Source organism: Pogona vitticeps, chromosome 4, assembly GCF_051106095.1.
Source record: "Pogona vitticeps strain Pit_001003342236 chromosome 4, PviZW2.1, whole genome shotgun sequence".
NCBI classification, from domain to species: Eukaryota; Metazoa; Chordata; class Lepidosauria; order Squamata; family Agamidae; genus Pogona; species Pogona vitticeps.
Window position 1 is genome coordinate 18,689,251 of NC_135786.1, and position 22,672 is coordinate 18,711,922.

Consider the following 22,672-nt stretch of genomic DNA (forward strand, 5'->3'; position numbering starts at 1 on the left):
GTTGTGGAGAATAAAATCAAGAATTGTTTTTTAAAAGTAAATGAGACATTTTCACCTCAGTTCTAACCGGTATCAAGACAAATAATACCCACATCCTTCACCTGCTCTCCAGATGTATGGAACACTTTCCATCAAGGGTGGCCTCAAGTTCTTGGCTGACATGTTATGGAGGGTTGCATCTTTTATACACTAATGGACATATGGAAACCATAACTTTTAATGTCAGAATGCTGTAGGCTATGCAGTTGGTATAACCTTGCACTGGTGTAACCGGACTGGAAACTGTAAACACAGTAGGACCCCTCAAACCATGGAATCAGTATCCACTTATTCATTTGTCCACTGCCTAAAAATACTAAATAAAAAACCTCAGAAATACATATTTAGATGTCTTTCCTGGGTATATTTACAAGGACTGGCTTCTGGAGGGAGCCAGAGACCATGCAATGTATAGCATCCAACACTTCCATGTTTTCAGCATCCAAGGGCTGAGGAGCTTGGAACCAATCCCCCACAGATACCTCAGTCCTACTACTGTACATTTATTTTAAACCCACTGAAAGTTTCATATCCCCCCTCTTAAATCAGTTGAGGCTCCCTCTTGCTCTGGGGAAGCCTCTGGGAGCCTTATGACAGTGGAAGGAGGGGGGTTTCATAGTTTTAAAAAAAACCCACCATTGCTGATAGCAGTCCTAATCTGACTGTGTGGTGGCCACTGGCCGTGATTTTCCAATATTAAAAGTTTAATCTCTTATCAAGGCTCCCAAAGGCTTTCCAAGGTCAAAAGAGATATCTAGGGAGCCTCAGAAATTGAAGGAGGAAATAAGAAGTTTTAAGCTAAATTACATTACATTACAATCCTTTGGCGGATTGCCCGGCTGCGACCTTACCTAGACAGAGGGGCACTCACTACCTTAGTACATGCGCTCGTAATTTCTAGATTAGACTACTGTAACACGCTCTACGTGGGGCTTCCTTTGAAGCTGATGCGGAAACTTCAAGTGGTGCAGAATGCAGCAGCCAGACTCCTTACTGGAGTGAGAAAATACCAACATATCTCTCCTACTCTGGCCATGCTGCACTGGCTGCCCATCCGTTTCTGCATTGACTTCAGTGTTAATGCTTACATATAAAGCCCTAAACGGGTTAGGACCTCAATACTTGGCGGAACGCTTACTCCCAACTAGTTCTACCCGTGTCACCCGCGCAAGCCAGGAGGTGGGGCTGAGGACCCTGACACCGAGGGAGGCCTGGAAGAACTAGAAACCGGGCCTTCTCGGTGGTGGCTCCTCACCTCTGGAATAACCTACCTCCGGAGATTCGCGCTGCACCTTCGCTGGGTACTTTTAAGAACCAACTAAAAACGTGGATGTATAGGCAGGCCTTCCCTTCCAGTTAATTCCTGTCCTCTTTCCTTTTTTATTCTTTTTCTCTTTATTTGATTTATTTTGTATTTTTCCCCATCTTGCAGAATCATTTAATTAATTAATTGTTATAAATTTTTCTTGAACTTGTTATCCTTTATGTTGTAAGCCGCCTAGAGTGGTCAAAATGACTAGATAGGCGAGGTATAAATAAATAAATAAATAAATAAATAAATAAATAAATAAATAAATAAATAAATAAATAAATAAATAAATAAATAAAATATTTCCATTGTCACCTGGATTATATAGTGTCAACTTATGCGAACTGGATTTCCGCCATTGGGTGTTTACATGCTGTCAAGCTGCATCAGATCCCAATAGGGTTTTCAAGGTACTGTATGTGAGATATTTAAGGAATTACTACCACACCCACTCATGCCATGGTTTTCATGACTGAGCAGGGATTTGAACTCAGTGCTCCTGGATCCTAGTTTGTCACTATATATTCCATACTGGGTACCCCTGTATGCTGTCACTAGGGAGTAAGTTTAATTGAATGCAATAAGACTGCCAGTCAGAGAAAGCATGCTTAGAACTGTGTTGCATGTGCCCAAAGTTGAAATGGATTATTAAAAAGGTTTTCTCTGGTAAAACCTGCAACTGAATCAAGGCCTTTTGTTGATCTGCTAATCTTTAAATGAAAAAAGTGGGATTATTAAACTTGCCAGTCAAGTACAGGGCAATGACTTCTAAATATATACATTTGAGGTTTTAAAATTAAATGTTGTTTTTTCTCCAAGGACATAATTAGCCCCATCATCCCTTTAAGAAAAAAGAAAAATAAACTGTTATGCTATAAATAACTACACTTGACTAACTTTAAACAAAGGGGTAAGTTCTGGTTGAGTTCAAGGGAATTGTTCCAGTGAATTTGCTTGAAATCTACAAATGTACATTCTTCTGGGTCATATTTAAGATGGCTTAAACATCAGTCACCATTTTTTTAAAAACTTCAGTGTAATGAAAGGTTTACTTGATGCTTGCTTTATCAAAACAGGCCTTTGTGTTTTACATCAGTGGCCTGCAGTGGTATCTGCTGAATATATATTCTTTTTGAGATCATATATATAGTATGTGACTACAAAGATCTTTGGTTTTGAAACTCAAAAGCCTGGGAACAATGCTTGGTAAAAAAAAAAAGAGAGAGAGAGAAAAAAACCCACAGGAAAATATTGCTTGCAGGCTGTTTTCAAATGCAGTTCCTTTTTCAAACTGAGTGGTTTTGGATGTTCTTAATCAAAAACCATTGGCACACAGACAGAAAACACTTCCTGGAGGTTCAGGTGCAATGTGTTCTTAGATTAATATACAAATCTTTATAAATTCTGTGCATGTAATGCTAAGAAGACTCCCTGGAAAAGACGCTGATGTTGGGAAAGTGTCAAGGCAGGAGGAGAAGGGGACGACAGAGGATGAGATGGTTGGACAGTGTCATCGAATTTGACTCAACTCCGGGAGGCAGTGGAAGACAGGAGGGCCTCGCGTGCTCTCGTCCATGGGGTCACGAAGAGTCGGACACGACTAAACGACTAAACAACAACAACAATGCTAACAGAGCCCTGTGGTTGTTCCAAGCTGCACAGCGAGCACAACAAAAGCAGATCTCTCATTACTGTTGTTGTTTCTTAACCAACCAACAAAAAACAATCCAAATTAACACATGGCTGTCTTTTTTGTTGACCATATTCAACTTATAAGTCCTAAGGCGAAAGTGTTTCTGAAGAGAGACCTGCACAGCACATGGATTTTGGGACTTGTAATGCAAACAAGTAGTTTTTCGAAGTTCTGCTCCAGTGATCAGGAGTTAGGAAAAATATTAGTCAAGAGTTTGTCCTGTACAGCCAGAGAGTTAATATTTGATACTGAGGGAGATCAAACATGGATAAAAAGTGCAAATTAAACCACACCTCAGTGAGTATGCCTTTAGTAAATCACAAGCTGCCATACAACCATTAGGTTTTTCCATGATGCAGCCCCTGTCTTTTCAGGCTCATTTGGCATCTCCATTTTGGAATCTAGACAATTTGGACTTGTAATTTAAGACTGCTTCTGAAGTATTTGCAAGCAGATCTAGATGCTAGATGTCATGGCTTTCCACTGTATGGGCCATGGGACTCTCTTGCAGCTTAATCTGCCCTGGCTCCCGGTTCGTTCCCAAACCCTGATAAAAGTGCTGGTCATTATCTTAAAAAACAAATCAGCTGCTGTCAGTGGGTGACCCTCGGAACACCTGACTTCCCCAGAATTTCTAATTAAAACACAGATAATCGGCAATCCAGAAAGTATCTTTTTTTTACAGCCAATGCACAGAGTCCTCCTTGCACTTTGTCTAAAAATTAGCAAACTCTCTCCTAAAACCAGGGACATGGTGGCGCTGTGGGCTAAACCGCAGAAGCCTGTGCTGCAGGGTCAGAAGACCAGCAGTCATAAGATCGAATCCACGCGATGGAGTGAGCTCCTGTCGCTTTCTCCCAGCTCCTCGCCAACCTAGCAATTCGAAAGCATGTAAATGTGAGTAGATAAATAGGTACCGCCTCAGTGGGAAGGTAAAACGGCATTCCCTAGTCACGCTGGTGACAATGGAAACTGTCTTCGGACAAGCGCTGGCTCTACGGCATGAAAAAATGAGATGAACCTAGAGTCGAACACGACTGTACTAAAAATGTCAAGGGGAACCTTTACCTCCTAAAACCAAAGAAACAAAGTGGAAGTGGACTCCTGTCTGCTTTCAGTCTTTGTCAAAAGAGGAGAACTAGCTTGAAGGCGGTTCAATGGAAGCCAAAATAGTGCCTCTGAACCCTCCAAAGCAGCCCATCCCAATTTAGACATTTGAGCATCACCAGAAATACAGACATCCAACTCCATACACACAACCCCTGTATACGACTGCTTTTTCCTAAGAACACAATGCATACTTCAAACTAGATGGAGACTCTCTTCACCAAAGAGGTATCCTTGCAATTAAGGTGTCCTAGAACAGGGGGCTGGGCAATTCCCCAAATGCACCCCCAGCTCTCTTTGAAGTATCTGTTTTCACAGCTGTTTGGTTAGATAGTCCTTTAAGATCCATATGAGGCAGTTGTGCCATGGCTCTCTCTCTCTCTCTCTCTCTCTCTCTCTCTCACTCACTCACACACACACACACACACACACACACACAGACACACACACACACACACACACACACCCCTCAGCATCCCAAGGCCTCTCACCTTTGTACCCTGAGAATATTGATCCCATCTGATTTGTTTAGCATTTGGATAGAACACCACCAAGGAATACTAGAGATCGCCAGACAGAGCTAGGAAATATTTCTGTCTAAAACATGGGAGAGCCATTGTCAGTTAGAGTTGACAAGGGTCCAGGGATCTGGACTCAGTGTAAGGCAGCTTTCTATATTCTTACATGCCATGATTGCACTTCAATTAGATGCAGATTGTTATTTTCAACTCTTATCATCCCACTGCAGTTTGCACCAATGCGGATACAGTACCTGCTTCTTTGCTCAGGAAGTGGGCTGCCATCTACAGTCTTTCAAGTTTAACGATGTATATAAATATATCAAAATATGCAAAAAGGAAGTTATGTTAGACGTCTCTTTGTTTTGCTTCTTTTTGTCTTTTTGTTCTGCAGGCTAGTGTTAAGAATAAAACTGGGATCTCTCTGACAGTATACCATACGTATAAGATACCCAATGCAGAAATGCAAGAGCATTTTGGTTTCGTAACAAGAAATGAAAACATACCAGTTCCTACAGCTCATATTCAGGATAAAATAAAAAGAGAAGTGTAGGAATGAGAAATTATTGGCTGAAAAACCTGACAAACTGGTTTGTATGTGAGACAATGTCGTTGTTTAGAACTGTGAATCTAAAGTCAACATGCATCCAACTTTAGATAAGAGAAGAAGAAAGAAGCATTTGAGGTCTGAGAGCAGATGTGTTCATTTGAGTCCCTTAGTTCTTTCAGAGTAGTGCCTAGTACCAAACACATTTTCTATTTTAGCAAGAAGCTGCAGGTTTTCACTGCGATGTGGTAACTTCCAAGTAACTGTGTTTTTCATTGGTGTTTCTTCGCATGCTGGTTGCCCTCAGATCGGTTGAAACATTAAATGGCAAAAATAATTATTTCTCCCATGGTTGCAGTACAGAAACGTTCCCTGCACAAACACCCCCCCCAAAAAGCTCTGATGGGCAGCAAACTTAATATGAAAACTTGCCTTTCCAAACAATTCATAGGCATGTATTAGAAAGAGGGAATCCAAAGAAGGGAATAAAAGAGGGTGTACATAGAAGGATTTAAGAAAAGTTACCAGACAGACCGGAGACAATTTATCTCTTTGATCAATTGATACTGGTTTTAAATCACAGGTTGTCAAGTCTCTCTGATATATTAAGACACTTAAACGTTATGAAGAATACAAAAGTGTTTATTATCCCTTTGCGGGGGGGGGGAGTTGATTTTGAGATTATGCTATATGTATTAAACTCTCTGGAGCCGTTTATTATCGTTAGGTGTTGGATAACTGGCATGAAAGAAAGCAAATTGAAGGTAAGAAGCGTTCGCAGACAATTCTGCAGAAACATGTAAGGGGTTTTGAAACCTGTTTGTTTAAGCCCTTGGTTCATTGAGTTTCTTCATACTATTTTCATCTTTTATTTTAAGCTGTCTCTTATTTTGTAAGGAGAGAGTGTCCACTTCTTGCCTTTATAGCCACCACGGCCATGCTGAGCACCCTATTATGTTACCTGACTGAGATACTCTGAATACAATCCTTGTCATTTCAGAATTTGCAGGGTTAAGGAGAGGTTTGTTTGTGTTTTTTTTTTAGTTGCATTATATCCAGGAGCAATTAGATTTCAGTTCTTCTGGTTGTATTAGTTGTTTAATTTATCGTTTTCTGGATTATGATTTGCTCCAATCAGTAGAACAGTTTTCTTTATATTGTCTGGAAGCCTCCTAGAGTGGTCGCAATGACCAGCTAGGCGGGGTATAAATAAAATAAAATAAATAATAAACAGTATCTAAAGCACAAATGAAGAGGGAGAAAGCCTTTAACTAGGTTTTCAATGTGTTTTAATTGTTTTCTTAATGGCTTTTCATTGGTCTCTAACAAACATGCACATCTTTGTAAATCCAAGGAAATTGAGCATGAAAGGGCTTTCTGTCACATGATCTGCCATTTTGCATGCTGGGTGGCTGTTTGGTAACACAGTGATAACAAGTTGTAGAAGAATGTGAGGTTTTTAAAAGTACAGTCATGCCCCGCTTTACGATTGCCCCGCATTACGACGAAACCGCATTACAATGACCTTTTTGCAATCGCTTTTGTGATCGCAAAACGATGGTCTGAATAGGGGTTTTTCACTTTGCAATGATCAGTTCCCTGCTTCGGGAACTGATTCTTCACAAAACGATGATTTTCCTACAGCTGATTGGTGGTTTCAAAATGGCCGCCGGGTAAATAAAATGGCTTCCCGCTGTTTTCTGGGACGGATTCCTCGCTGCATAGGCACCGAAAATGGCCGCCCTATGGAGGATCTTCGCTGGACGGTGAGTTTCCAGCCCACTGGAACACATTGAAGGGGTTTCAATGCGTTTAAATGGGCTTTTTATTTTCGCATTACGTTTTCGTTCTACAGCGATTTCGTTGGAATGAATTAACGTCGTAATGCGAGGCACCACTGTATGCATTTCAGCTCAAAGAATCCTTGTATTTTTCCTCCCTAAGGCACTTCAGAACAAGAACTGTGTTGAGCTGATGAACACAGCAAATATAGAATATATGTTTTGGGGTAAACTGGCAATCCAGTGTGTTCAAGATTGCACTCTCATCAATTTAGGGCTCAACTACATGTCATAATAGCCCTGTTTTTGCATTGGGTTTACCACACTTGAAATCAGTTTAAAAAATCCAACTACATGACGTACAGCTAATCTGGAAGTTGAGTCGTGGCAACCAGACTTCTTTCTTCTTAGGTTGAAACATTTCACTACTCATCCAAGTAGCTTCTTCAGTCTGAGGAGAGTTGGTAGGAGACCCCTGACCTCCACATTGATTTCACTTCCCCATGGTCTGAACAGGCTCATTAGAAGGACAAAGGACTGGGGGTGAGGGATAATCCCACTTCTGCAGTCTTTCTCCATCCATCATCATGGGTCCTTAACGGTCCTTAACCATGGTCTTTCTGATTGTGTGGTCTAATCTTCCTTGGGATGGATGAAAGGGCAGCATGATGGCCCCCCTGACCCCTCTTTCAAACCACATATCTTCTTGGTCCAAAATGAGTACATCTTGGTCATCAAATGAGTGTCCTTTGTCCCTCAAATGAAGGAACACTGCTGATTGTGGTTGTGAGCCATTGCCCCTCCTGTGCTGGGGCATTCTCCTGTTTAGTGGCAGTTGGGTTTCTCCAATGTAGAGCTCCGAACACTCCTCTTTGCATTGTACTGCATATACTATATTGCTCGTGTTGTGTTTTGGTTTCTGGTCTTTTGCGTGGGTGAGTCTCTGCCTTAGTGTGTTTGTGGGTTTGAAGTCCACAGGATCTCCTACCAACTCTCCTCACACTGAAGAGGCTACCCGAATGAATAGTGAAATGTTTTGTCCTAATAAGAAAGAAGTCCAGTTGCCATGACTCAACTTCCAGATAACCTCACCTGCATGACTGAGAATCTTCGCAGATATATGACATATAGCTAAATGTCTATTTTGGGGGAGAGGGTGTTAAATGTGGGGTGTTAATTTTAAATAAATTCTGCTCACATTTTTTTTTGTACTTGTTTGGAATGTATGAACATCGATCCCGGAGTAAACAGTGTATGTGGAGATCTGTGGGGTTTGACAAAATTGGTGCCAAGTACCCATGGGTTTTGGACTGCAGTTGAACTCTTCCTTTTATTTAAAAAAATATGTTTCTACTTAATCACTGCATCAATCTAGCACTATGCCAATTCAACACTTGTATGTTAAAGTTGCCTCCTCTGCCATGGAGTGTGAGTGGATTCATGTCTTGCCAGGAACCTTCTCTGCTCTCTTCGTTAAATTGATACCACTGCCTGGAAACTCCCCCTCATTGGAACAGGGCACTCCCTCTTGGCTCCACAGAGTTCCCAGATGTTAGAGAAATCCTGCTTCCAAACACTGACATAAAACCATATGATGTTAAATTGACATCTAAAAAACATGAACCAGCTCCTGGTTTAATTCATCCCCTAAGTATGATGAAAGAATGTAGAACTTTCAGCTTCAACTTTGCTGTTCTGTTTCAGTTTTCGCTGTCTTGCCTACAGTACTTTTGTTTTTACTCTTCCCTAGAAAGTTCTTATTATTATTTGGAACAGCCTATAGCCTTTAAATCTGGTTTTGAAAATTATTTTAAAATAGTTTCCAATTCATTTGTAAATACTTTTTTAATGTATTTTAGCCTACACTGATTTGGGAAGCTGGGCAGAAAAACAATACATAAATACTTTTAAACACATTTTTAAATAAATTAATTTATAATCAATGCCCAAAATGCTTGGCAGAACTAAAGGAACCCAACTGCAGTGATTTTTCATGGGCCATTTTGGAACAATCAACCTGCCATAAAAATAAAGTTTGCAAGAAGGTTAGTTGCCATATAGTCATTAGCATATACAATTAGCTCTGGTTTTATGTTTGTGTGTGTTTCTTGTTAAGCCATACACGTAGGAATAGGATTTGAGCTTAGCACTGAAATCCTTGACCTAGATTTTTTTTTTGCTGTGTTTTCCACATGGATCAGGGTGTTGGCTGTTGGGTGATGGAGTGCTTAGAGCAGGCAAAGAAATGTAGGAAAGATGAGTAGCTAGAATTCAATACTACCAGATGTTGAAATGTTGGTAGTCATGAGTAATGCTATGTGTGGTACAATCTGAATATAGCCTAAGTCATCTCAGTTTCTTCATTTTGGGTTTTCTTTCCCTCTGAAGCCACACGTTGCTAAAAAAGTAATGTTTGGTTAAATAATGGGTTTAAGGATTGTGTAACTCAATGAAGACACTCCAGTACAACCAGGCATATTCACCATTGTGCCTTTTTTTTAATTTTTGCATTTTGCATGCAAGAATATGTTTATGTTTATGTGTGTTTTTTTAAGAAAGAAGCACAGTACCTGTTGTTCATGGGGGCAGAAATAGCTATATCTGTAATAAATTCTTGTTAATACATGCAATGAGAGTGTTAAAGGACTTCTACCCACAGTTCAAAGCAAATTGTTATTGACTGCAAAAGAGCAGAACACCCCACACACACACACACACACACACACAACACCATTGATTCTTTTGTACTGAGGACATTAAGCACATTCTGTTTGCAAAGTCTTTTACATTACAGTGGACACTCGACTTACAGACGGCTCCACTTACAGACTTTTCGAGTTACAGACTTCTCTGGCTGAAAAATTTAGGTTCAACTTGCAGCCGGAGAGTCAACCTACAGACCGGGGGGAAAAAAACCAAAATGGAACAAAAACGGCCAGTTACGGATTAATTGGTTTTCAATGCATAGTAGGTCAATGGAGCCTCGACCTACAGACTTTTCGACCTGCAGCCACCATTCCAATACGGATTAATTCCCTAAGTCAAGGGTCCACTGTATTTTAACTTTGTTCATTGGTTTAGTTTGTCTCCTTAACTAACGGCCAGATCTTATTTGCCTTCTTGTGTAACCCACCATTGCTAGTTGGGGCTAATTGATGAAGCGCTATGACAATGTTGCAAAACTAAGTGTTTGACTAGTGCATGACTGAGACACCACCCTGCACTTCATTAATTTGGGACAATTAGCTGCAACACATTATGAAAACCTTAGGTAAACAGCACAAGCCTCATGGCTAATTAGATCTAACTATAAGGTAAAAGGTAAAGGTCCCCCTTGATATTTAGTTCAGTCATGTCCTGGGAGCACACGAGACAACTAGATACCTGTCTCCTGATACCCTTCCCCTGCATCTGGCATTTCCAGGTACCTTCCTTCTAAGCCTGGAGATTGTACATCCACATAATGGCTTGTAACCTGTGATGGACTTTTACTCCAGAAATCTGTCCAATCCCATTTTAAAGGCATCTAGGCAAGATGCCATATCCACATCCTGTGGCAAGAAGTTCCACAGACTAACACGCTGGGTAAATATTTTCTTTTGTCTGTTCTCAGTCCCCAAACACTCAGTTTGAGTGGATGTCCCAATTCTAGTATTGTGTGAGAGGGAAAAGAGCTTCCCTCTATCAACTTTATCCATTCCCTACATAATTTTGTACATCTCAATCATGTCCCCCCTCAGGCATCTTTTCCCTAGACGAAAGAGCCCCAAACGCTGTAGCCTTTCCTCATAAGGGAGGTGCCCCAGCCCAGTCAACATTTTAGTCACTCTCTTCTGCACCCTTTCCAGTTCCATTATGTCTTTTTTGAGGTGTGGCAACCAGAACCATACCCAATACTCCAGGTGTAGCCTTACAACCGCTTTGTTCAATGGCATTATGATGTTTGCTGTTTTATTTTCAGTCCCCCTTTGAATTATACCTAGCATGGAATTGGCCTTCTTCACTGCTGCCACATACTAGGTTGACACTTGTATCGAGTTGTCCACCAGGACATCAAGATCTCTTTCTTGATCCATCACGGATAGCTCAGAACCCATTAACTAATAACTGAGTTTTGATTTTTCACCCCAATGTGCATTACTTTACATTTACCTATATTGAAACACATTTGCCATTTTGCCATCAATTCTCCCAGTCTGGAGATATTCTTCCAGAGCTCTTCACAATCCCTTCTGGTCTTCACCACCCGGAGAAGTTTTATGTCATCTGCAAACTTGGCCACTTCACTGTTTATCCCTGTCTCCGGGTCATTGATGAACAGGTTGAAAAGCACAGTCCCAGGACAGATCCCTGGGGCACACCACTTTTCACCTCTATTGTGAAAATTGCCCATTGACACCTACTCTCTGTTTCCTGGTTCGCAACCAATTTTCAGTCCATAAGAGGACCTGCCCTCTTATCCCCTGACTATGGAGTTTTCTCAGCATCCTTTGGTGAGGGACCTCATCAAACGCCTTCTGAAAATCCAGATAGACAATATCCACTGGTTTGCCCACATCCATATGACTATTGACCTTTTCAAAGAATTTCAAAAGGTTTGTGAGGCAAGACTTACCCTTACAGAAGCCACACTGATTCTCCCTCAGCAAGGCTTGTTCTTAAGGTTAGATCTAGTAGCAAATGTGCCTGTAACAATCTACACCTTTATAATGACTCTTGTTTTCAAGTTTACTCCAGGAACTAATTCTGCTTCCAAATAATAGTTAACAAAACACTCTCCAGAATAATAGTAACTGCTTGTAATGCTGTGTAGAAATTTAGGATGACTATGTTGAAATTCTATTATTTGTGATGTGAGGTTGCAAAATAGAAAATATGACTTCACCTTTACAGGCATATGTGGTTGGATTCATCAGTCTGTTAATCACAAAGTCACATTGCCATCAATGTGACAAGGTAGTCATAACTAATAAAGGCTATGTTGTCTTCATTAAAATTCAGTTCAGCTGATTTCCGTTTTCAAGTTAATAATCCTAGGTACTAATTACAATAGAAGCAAGACACATAGTTAATATGTTAGAAATCAAATAGGAGTTAATTAAACTAAACATAAGCAAAAATGATATATATCCAGTGTTTGCCATCTCATCTTAAACTTAAAACACCACAGAATTTTTTTCCCAATGTTCCAGTTTTATTTTGGCTAAAAGTGGCTGACAACCAAAATACAAATTAAACACATGAAGATTAAAAAAAATTATACTTCAGGTTCTCCAGCACAGTCATTCATATCTGTTGAATAAAAACTGCAGTACCCTGTATTTAATACCATTGAGAGAGCAGCAACTGTTCTCAAATATTTTGAAATTCTTGTTAATAAGCCATAATAACAAAACAGCCTTTTTGCAACCTGGCCGTTGTTTTAAACAAGTCAGTAATATATTTTTCTACTATCTCTTGGGTCTGAGGTCTCGTAAACAAATATGTTTTGAGCTTCAACCAATCAACAGTAACAATGGTATACATGATATCATATTATAATTTTTAATATTCTAGCTGAATTGCCAGACACACCCTTTGGATGCATACCTTAAGGGGAGCTGAGTGTGTCAAAGATGCCAAGGGCAATGTTGTCAAGAGACGTCTAGTAAAGTTGCCCAAGGTGGAATGGACAAGACTGGACCACAAGAATAAGATACATCCACCCTTGGAAGAGAAAAAAAACATAGCAAAGTTGAAAAAGAACACTACTACACTGTGTGGAAATGCAAATTCACTCACATTCATGTGCCGTGAAGTTGCAACAGGGAATGTGGATCTGTTTGATTTATTTATATATTTAACTTATATGCCACCCACACTACCCAAAGGTCTCTGAGCAGCTTACAACAATGTAAGTGGCCACACTTGAATCAAACTGTTTGTAGTTCTACTTACCACTCTACAGGTGGTGCTGTTCAAAGAACTGCATTAACAGGCACTGACCAGGCTTGTTTTGTCTCAGGTGTCTGCTTCGGACATTTTGTTAAGCTGTTAAAAATAAAATAAACAGGAGTGCTGCCCTGGATGAGAAAAAATTAAAAAATTAAATTAAGAAAGGTCTTGGAAGAGAGGTTTTGCTGGAGAGATTGTGTGCCATTCTCTCTCTCTCTCTCTCAATATTTATGGGTTCCCTGAAGCCTTCCAAGGGGTGTAAAAGCCAGATGTAAGCCCTACTGTGGTTGTTTAAAGTATGGACCAGGCACCCTATTTAAACTGCAGTAGGGGTTGCATCATGTACAGTGACAGGAGTCTCTGTGGATGCCAACCATGTTTTCTGGCGTGTGTCATTTTGGCCAAAGATGCATCTGTCCACCTGAAGCTGTCACCTCTCTCTGCTTACCTCATTTGAACATTCTGTTTCAAAAAAGGTAAAAAGGAGATCATTGCAATGACAAGATAGGAGGTGGGGAAAGACATACCTTGTGCCTGTTTGTGTGGACCTCCCACAACCCCACAGAAGAGACTAGATCAAAAGTCCACAATTCAATTAAAACACTATCTCTGCTTCAGGCTGCGGGGTATGACTTACTTAATGAGCCTTTGCCTTCTGCCAGCAATAGTAGAGCTGTGCCACTTTTGTCCTTGGTTGAAGCCAAGCCAGGGATTAATAGCAAGATGTGGTTAACCTAATTGAGTCTTGCTTTTAACCTTTTGCTTTCAGCGTCCAGTTTGTTTACTGTGGAAAGAATGAGCCAACTGTATGGTTTAAATAATTTTAAAACTCCCCGCTGCTCAAGATTGGCAACATTATCAGGACTCAAGTTGACCTAACACAATTGGGTCAAAGATTGTAAGACTGAAAGATTAGTAAATATGGAAATGTATGCTATGTAAATATGTTACATAGCATATACACTATATTTTCGAATGCACCGTAGTCTCCTTAAACAACCTTTAAAAAAAGTTCCCCCTTAATATGTTGTGCTATGGTTATTTTATGTAACACAGCAGCCAGATTTCAAAAGTAAAACACCTTCCACCCATGGATGGTACAATGAAATCAGAGCTATTGTAGCAATGGATAAAATCTACCTTTTGAAAATAATGCCAAAATCTAAGTGCTTTGTTACTTTTACAGAGGAGTTGTTCTGCATTCTTAATGCACATGGGCTTTCAACATTGGGTTGCTGAAGAATAAACATTAAGAAATGTTTTTCTTGTTCTTTGCTGCTGGATCACTGCTCCCACCATTCTTGGCTGGGGATGATAGGAATCTGAGTCTAGCAACAGCAGTGGAAAGCCTATCCCTGCTTTACAACTACCATCTGAAACTATTTTAATTTCTGTTTCCATTGCACTATCGTGAGCCTGTTTTGTCTCTGCCCAGATACTGCTCAAAGCAACACAGAAACTGGCAAAACAAGTTTACCAAGGGGCTAAAGCTAAACAGAAACATAAGGAACATGTGTAGCATGGATAATAAGAACTCCAGTGAGACACAGACGAGGGATTTCGATGTTTCAGACCAGGAACTCTTACTCTCTGTACCACATTAGTAGCACAACTGGTAACACTGGCAGGTGTGTGATCTAGGTGTATCAGCTCAAGGGAGAGTCTGGAGCAAAGCCTGGAAATGTTATTTTCAGGATCACAAGTCCCAGAATCCCTGAGCCAGCATGACCAGGGCCCATGTTGGCGGTAAAATTTTGCTAGTTTCAAAACAGTAAGTTTTTCAGTCTTGGGTCAAGTGATACAAAAGGGCCAGGGGGATTACACTTTCTGGCTAAGACCTGGCCAACACATTGTTCAGGCCATAGAATAATATCTCAAAGGACAAATCAGACACTGTACTTACAACTGGAGGCTTCCTAATTAGTGTCAGGGGCAGTTTGAGGACTAGGATTTGGGTGTGCTTCACCCGAAAACTTGGGGGAGGATCCACCCATCCCCAGTCATGTTTGGTTAGTGTTTGAGCCACACAAGCATCTGGCGATCTTAATCCTTGCCCAGAATTGTTTGAGTGATCTGAATGCAAGCTAAACCATGCTGAGTTCCTAATGATCAATCCCAAAGCAAAGGAGATGAGAAAGGCTTGTGGGATTACAAACAGATTTTTAACACTTTTCACACATCAGAAACTTCTTCTTCTTCTTCTTCTTCTTCTTCTTCTTCTTCTTCTTCTTTTAAATGGATTTCTGTAGCAAGAACGTCCACAAGAATTACCACAAGAGTAGAAGCTGCATTATGGTATGCTTGATGTGATTTCTGCTTAGAACATGTACCAATACATAGGGTAGCTGCCGTAAAATAATAAATAGGTAATATTTAGAATTCCAGGGTGGAAAATGTCTCCCCCCCCCCTCACCATGGACAACCTGCTCAGTAGCATCTTGTTTAACCCTTGGTTTCTCTGTTTTCATATTTGTTGGCTGCTTTTCAGATTTGACTGCTGGCTGGGATGATGAGAACCGTGGAAGACACTGGTCTGTCTGGGTTTAAGACATAGAGATTTCAGGGTGCCCCCTCCCCCATCTCTGCCAAACTACTGTTTGCCTGCTCTGCTAGTCTTTACATAAACAAGAGTAGTTAAGCAATTCCATTTTATTGCAAGAAGGCCATCATGTGTAGTTTCATCAAGGCAGGTGTCATTTTTGAACACACCTATCAGGAAAAAGGTTTCTCTCATGGATGGCCAGTCCCCTTGTGCTACTACTAATTAGTTACTACTAATATTTGAAGATCTGAGATGTACAAAGATGTGCTTTCAATTTATATGAATGGAGGAAGCTCAGGAAATGATCTGATCCGATTTCTGAGAACATTTAAAGACTGAGTTTGATTGCCAGAAGCAAGAAACAACCGTAGACAAAGAGATGAGCACAAAGACTGAATAGCTGTAATTACGTATAGGTTTTCACACCTAGGATACAATGAAATACAAAAATATGCTAGGCTGTGGCTACATTTTCAAATTGTTCCTTATATCCCCCTTAAAAGTAGTGCAAAAGTAGCCTTTCCATTGACTCAAATGGTCCTGCTCTTGTTGTTGATGATGTTTTGACTTATATATCAACTCATAGTGCTAGAACACACTCTGGGTGCCTTACAACATAGTTATGCAAACAACATGCCCCCCCCCCCCGTGAGCTGGATATTCATTTTACCAACCTTGGAAGAATAGAAGGCTGAGTCAACCTTGAGCCTGCTCCTTGAAGCTGTTGGGATTGAAAGGTTGTGAGCAGAGGCTTGACTACAATACTGCAGTTTAACCACATGTCACAACTAGAGTAGGCCTGCTTGTATCACTGGAACATACAGAGAAAGGAACTCACCAGATCCACACTGATTCAGTGGACCCACACTAGTGCATTATACTACACAGGATTAACAATAATGCGCCAATGTCAACTTCTTTCTCTCTCTCTCTCTCTCTCTCACACACACACACACACACACACACCATTAACATGAATTTTAGTTTTACTTATTAAAATGTTAGTTGGCATGTTGTTCTGCAAAAAGGACTATATCAGTCCACATTATCCTCCTCCAAAAGGACGATGGTGCATAGATCCCTTTCAAAGCCAGATCTATGCTAGCTGGCCCTGTAAACGTACTTTAAGTATAACACCCTGTCATGTGAGAGGACCCATCCATGGTCATTAAGCAGCAGCATATCTCAAGAGCCCTAAAGTGTATGTTGCAGGCTTAGAACCTGCATACCTGGAAAGGCTGGAAATGGTTAACACCTAAGAAGAGGCAGCTGTGATGTCAGGGATGAGGTTTCTCATGACTCGCAGGTACCAGCCAATCAGGCGGACTGAGGAATTTTTAAAAATCCAGCAAGAGTGTCTTTCTTTCTTTCTCTAAGATGCCTGCTTTCCAGTTTGCCTTAAGAAGAAGGGCTGATTCCAGGAGGTGAAAGACAAGAAGCGATGATCAGAATTTGGGGTTGAAGTGAGTGACAAATTAGGGATGATGACTTCCAAAATACCGACATGTAACTCTTTATTTCTCTTACCCTTCTTGTGGTTTTTAACTTGTACTCAGAGATGTATCTCTGTGGTTTTTCTACTTTGCCTTCAGTTGTTGAATGTGCTGCACTCTTTTCTTTGTAGGTGTAATCAAGTTTGATTTTTTGCAGAAAGCAGATTCATGAATGGTGAGCCCAGAGGACTATTCCAAATACTGACATGCTGTGTTGGAAATAGACTTGGGAATGTCTGTTTCCACAAAATCAGCACTTGAGTCTGGTGATGAATAATCTGCCACCTTTTTTAAAAAAAGAAAAGGACTCCATAGTCATTGAGTTCTCTAGTTAAGAGTAATCTTCCCCCCCCCCTTAATGAAAATGATCTAAATAACAACAGCAAGCCAAGGGATGTATTTTATGAGAACATATTCTATAATGTTTGACTCCTTTGCTTGTGAGAATTCGACCATCTCAACTTTTGTTTTAAAAAGAATAAGAACAGCATCATATTTATACAGAAAATTTAGCAGTAGAATAATGGCCTTGTCTTCTGTTGCGAACAACCAAATACGCAAATATTGGTTTTGCTTCTTCCAGCTCCTGGAGATCTTGATCCCTTGATATGTTAATACAGTACAACCTTTTCTTAGCATAAGGGTTTAGCATAAGTATGTGGATACAATATTTTTGACTGACTTAGTACTAAACTCACTTTTGAATAGAAATTTTCAAAGTAGCTGACCTTAGAAAGCACAGGAAAATACTGAAAACTGCTTACAGGACATGATATCCATGAAATCTGCAGTAGCATCTTCTGCAATTGTAGCACATTTCTAACCGAATTTATTTCTAGAAAAGTTTGTTCCTGAGACAGAATGGTTTGCTCTTTTTTTCCCATTTGGGGAGCTGGGGGAAATCGAACACAGGTCTCCTGACTCCTACTTCATTACTCTGCCCACTCCACCACACTGGGTACCATAGGGGGGATAGCTTAGAGACAACATATTAACAAGAGCCAGTGTTTGCTTCTGTGAAAACAGCTTGAAAACTATTGGCCACAAATAAAAATAATGGGTTGGGTACAGAGTTCTGCTGCTGTTTCAGTTCAATGGTAGAGTACATTTTTTTGTGTGTGTGTGGAAAGTCCAGGGTTCAATCCTGTGGTTTTTCATAGAATGTGAGGTGAAGGGGGCGGAACCTTGTTGCCTGAAAGATTGCTGCTTCTCCCAGTCAGTGTCTATCAGAAAGAGGATGAATGAACCAGAAGTGTTAATAGAACTTCCTATCTTCTAAACAAGGGTCATAGGAGGCTCTCTACTGAAATAGACAAGACAGTGGCAATACTCAGGGATTATCCCCAGAGCTTTCCCATCTACTGTGCTGCAAAATGCTTGGAAGAGCTTTCTAGCTACAGCTCTCAGGATTTCACAGCCAACTGGCCAGTCAAACAAAGCAACCAGTCTGACAAAGCAACATTTCTAAACTCTTGAATTCTGGAAGATGTCCTTCTGCAGAGCAGATTTTTCAGAAGTACAGAGGGATTGGGGGGGGAGGTATAAATCCCTCCTACTCTCATCCAGCCCAATAATACTCTTGTTCCATACAGATCCAGATGCAAATCAATAAATGCAGATTTAAATAAACTAAGGTCTATGCATCTGTGAGCCAAAAGGTTGAAGCAACCCACAAATCGGTTGTAATGTCAAATACTTTCTTGGAACATACATTCTCTCAATTGACTTTTTAAATAAACGTAAAATGAACAAATTTAAAAGCCTATTTAGAGACTTTGAAGTGTGATCTCTGCTTGACATATTTCCTCTGAGCTAGTAAGTTACTTGGGGCAAACCTAAGCAGCTGAGTGAATGAAAACATTTTCTTTTACTCCCTGACAGATGGATTGGTTTCTTGTATAGTGGGAGGAAAGGACCACCTCTGAACCCAAGGGAAACAATCATTCATATCTTGTTTCTCTATAAATATGATCAAATAACTAATGAAGGCCTTCCTTTGCAATATACTGATCCTGCCGCTGAACAGAGAAGTCTCTTTTTATCACAGGGATACCATTATTTATGCCTGGAATACTTTAGAAGGAATACAGTAAATATATCATTTATTAAACTTATCTTTCAAGGAAGGAAGGAAGTTCATTTTAAAATATGATCTCCCTGTAAATGTCTTTATGTTTATTTGCTGTGTATTTGGAAATCTTGATCCTGGTTAGGAACTAATAGCCTGTACAATATTGATCAGTTCCTTCTGGAAGTCATGCAGCAGTGCCATCCATAGCTGTAACAAAAGCTATCTGTGGTTGATGCATAGAGGTGGCACAGGAGGGTTTTTTCTAAACATAGAAAAGCACCACCACCAAGTCGTTCATCTATAAATCTTACAGGTGTGGCTTTTGATTCCCAAGGGTAGGTGGAGCTAGTCAGCCTTGGGAGGCAGCCCGTCTAGGAGAAGGAAAACTCTGATTTCAAACCTCCACTGCCTTGTGGCTATATCCACTGATGGAAAAGCCTTCAAGAGTAAACCTTGAGGCAAAATCTGGAGTCCCATAGGCAGTTCGTGTCGTTCTGGCAACTCCTGCAACGTCACTAGAACCAGTTGTATTGGCTCTTGCCTTTCCATTGGACAATTTCAGCAATGTGGAGAGGGGGGATTTGCTGCTTGGGTAACAGCCTATCCTCCATATTATTCTACCCAGGCTTCGTGCTCTGGAGAGGACACACATACAGAGCACGTTATCATGGTCTTTCGAGACTGAAGGATGCCTAAGAAGTGGCTTTTGATTCCCAAGGGCTCCTGAAGACCAGATTTTCTCTCCCTCTTCTGTTAACCATTTTACTGAAAGATGGACGAGGGCAGCAATGGGGTGGGGAAAAGCAAAATCCAAAATATATATATAGCTAAGCCAATGGTAGAGGCAGCCCTAGATGTTGGAAATAAAACCCACGGACAGGCCTGTTCGTGAGCAGACCATTTTGTATATCCTTGGCTTATATCTGAAATTATTAAAGGAGTGAGTGAGTGTGCGTGCGCGCGTATGTTTTGAGAAAAGAGAAGGAAAACCAAAGTTTGTCCCAATTGAGATGCCAAAACAAGAAATAAATAAAATGATAGTATTGGGAGAAGGGAAGGGCATTGCCAAAAATAGTTTATAGATTTGAACTCCTCCAGGAGTGGGTTTCCTGGCTCCCACTGGATCCTCAGGTTTTGCATAAGGCTCATTATGTTAGCAGTTCTGTCTGTAGCAACACCATCCCACACCCTTTCCTAGGTCCTCTTTGCTCATCAGTAGATACCACCAAGCACAATGCTTCACACCTCTGGGCCAATGTGTGAGACTAAGATGCAAGACGAGTTTAGAAAACACTGTTATTTCAAGGTTTCCCTCTTTCTCCTTCCTTCTCATTTTAAAATAGATTCAGTTACTGACCAGGGAATCCTCCTTGCTGAACCGGTAATTCAGGAGGGAGAAATACTTGTATCCAGATACTGTATCTGTGTGCCACAGGATAGCATGATAAAACAGAGGGTGGGCAAGAGACGGTACTTTAATTCTTTATATTTGTGGCAATCACCATTTTAAATACGATTTATGTTTACAAATATTCTCCCTTCCCTCCAGCAAAATCAGGTGACAAACAGGTTATCACAGATATATCCCCATGTTATCGTTCACATCAACCAGAACTTGGGGATGGCAATAGTTGGTGCTTGGACTACAGTTCCCAGAATGCTCCAGATAGCATTAACTGCTACTGTATATTCTCAGAGTTCTAGTCTCCAGTTGTTTTGTTCAATAACATGCAAAAGAGCAGCGTTCTAGCAGTATCCCTGTGAGGTAGGTTAGACTAACCAAGAGAGTGATCAACCCAGAGTCAACCGGTGTGAGGTTCAAAGTTCTTGGACATTAAAGTTACCATTTTCCAAGTCCCTATTCGACACTCTGCTCACAGCACCATAATGACTCTCTTTATAACTCAGTGATTTAGGTATCTGGCTGTGGAGCCAGAGGCTGGGAGTTCAATTCCCCACTGTGCCTCCTTGACAGGGCCTAGATTCCATGATTCATAGGGTCCCTTTCAGCTCCACAGTTCTGAGATGATTACAGTATATGTTCTCTCTGCCTTATAGGATAACCCTATGCTCCAGTTAATACCCGGGAGACTAATAGAAATAAGCATTGAAATTAAGGGGGAAGGAATTGTGATTGAATTTGCAACAAGGAGATGGCTAAGGGATAAGACTGTTTGCTTTAGCTTGAGCTGTATACTAAGAAAGTAGGTGGGGACAATTATGACCAACAACTTCATTTATTTTTACAAGTTTCTTCTTGATGTTTGTTGCTTTATTGGCTTCTGTTGCTCCACCCCTTTTTTACTGTAGCAATAGGAAGATACAAAAGCCTGTACAGCATTCAGTACAGTACTGAGCACTGATCAGGATAACATAATTTCATAGGGTGAAATCCAGTTGCTTTGTCACATGTGCAAAATTCAAACAGCATGACATTCAGTCACTTCTAGCCAGGAATTAATAAATTGTTGGGATTCTCGTCTGTATGCCTGATGAGAGGGTATGCACCATCCTCCAGGAGTGACTCGTTAAATAGAAGCCATAATTCATTCAAAATGTGGTGTTGGAAGTTGACTTTATGGATATTGTGGCCCATCGGAAAAAGAAATAAATGGGTTGTAGATCAAATAAAGCCTGAATTCTCACGAGAAGCTCACATTATCAAAATGAAGCTATTATACTTTAGACATATCACAAGAAGACAAGACTCACTGGAAAAGACAAAAAATACTAGAAAAAGTAGATGGCAATAAAGAAGACCTAAAATAAGATGAATTGATTCAATAAAAAAAGCCATTGCCTTTGGTTTGAAAAACTGGAGCATGGCTGTTAATGGCAGCTCTTCTTAAAGATCATGAATGTTTAGGGCCTCTGTTAGGTCAAAAACAACTGGACAGCACAGAACAATACATATATTCATTTGCATACAGTATTTGTAATTGTGTGACACAATAAAATATCTACAAACCACTTACATCAGAATATGGCTTTAATTCAGCAGAAAATATAAATTGGTCAATGGGATGTTAATGGCAAAGTAAATGTTTCATAATACATGAGTGAGAGTGTGTTTCCTGCTGTATTTGGAGAGTTGTAGTACACACGCACAAACAATCTTCCAATCTGTTGTTGTTAGTACCTGTTTAAAACAGAATACAGTCTCTGCCTCTGAGATTATATGGCTCAGGTGTTTCTGGGTGGGGTGTATGACCACTGAGGAGGTCATACACCCCACCCAATGAAAAGCCTTCAAGAATACTTGTCTTTACCGTTCGATGCAATGGCATTCTATTGGTGGTGGACAATCTGTTTGGCCTCTCAAAAACACATTCCCATCTCCCTGCTTTACTCTTCCAGAAGCTCAAGAAACTGCATATAAAGCCAGCTCTGCTTTTTTTATCCTCACAACAAGTAGGCTGGAGTGAATGATAATAATTGACCCCTCAATCAGCCAGTGAGCTCCAGAGCTGAGAAAGGGTTTGTAGCTGGTCTTTTCTGACCTAACACGACCTTCCAACATGTGTTGTTCTGTACCATTGCACTGCTTCCGATTCTAACTACTATATCAACCTTTTAAAGGCTCTGCATTTTTTAATGAATATCTCCAATAATAACGTCAGAACATTGTACAAAAGAGT

At 40.5% G+C, this 22,672-nt stretch overlaps 2 long non-coding RNA genes across 2 annotated transcripts in view; one reads left to right on the forward strand and one right to left on the reverse strand.

Moving 5' to 3' along the window:
• Positions 1–1,465: 1,465 nt before the first annotated feature.
• LOC144588773 (uncharacterized) lies at positions 1,466–16,757 on the reverse strand. The gene is made up of 2 exons (XR_013544465.1): positions 12,932–16,757; positions 1,466–12,700 (listed from the first exon to the last, which is right to left on the reverse strand). It is a non-coding gene; the product is annotated as an uncharacterized LOC144588773 (long non-coding RNA).
• Positions 16,758–16,848: 91 nt separating this feature from the next.
• The window catches only part of LOC110071774 (uncharacterized), a 28,651-nt gene continuing 22,827 nt past the window's right edge, over positions 16,849–22,672 (forward strand). The window contains exon 1 of the long non-coding RNA XR_002299273.3: positions 16,849–16,933. This is a non-coding gene — a long non-coding RNA (uncharacterized LOC110071774). The remainder of the gene's footprint in view (positions 16,934–22,672) is intronic.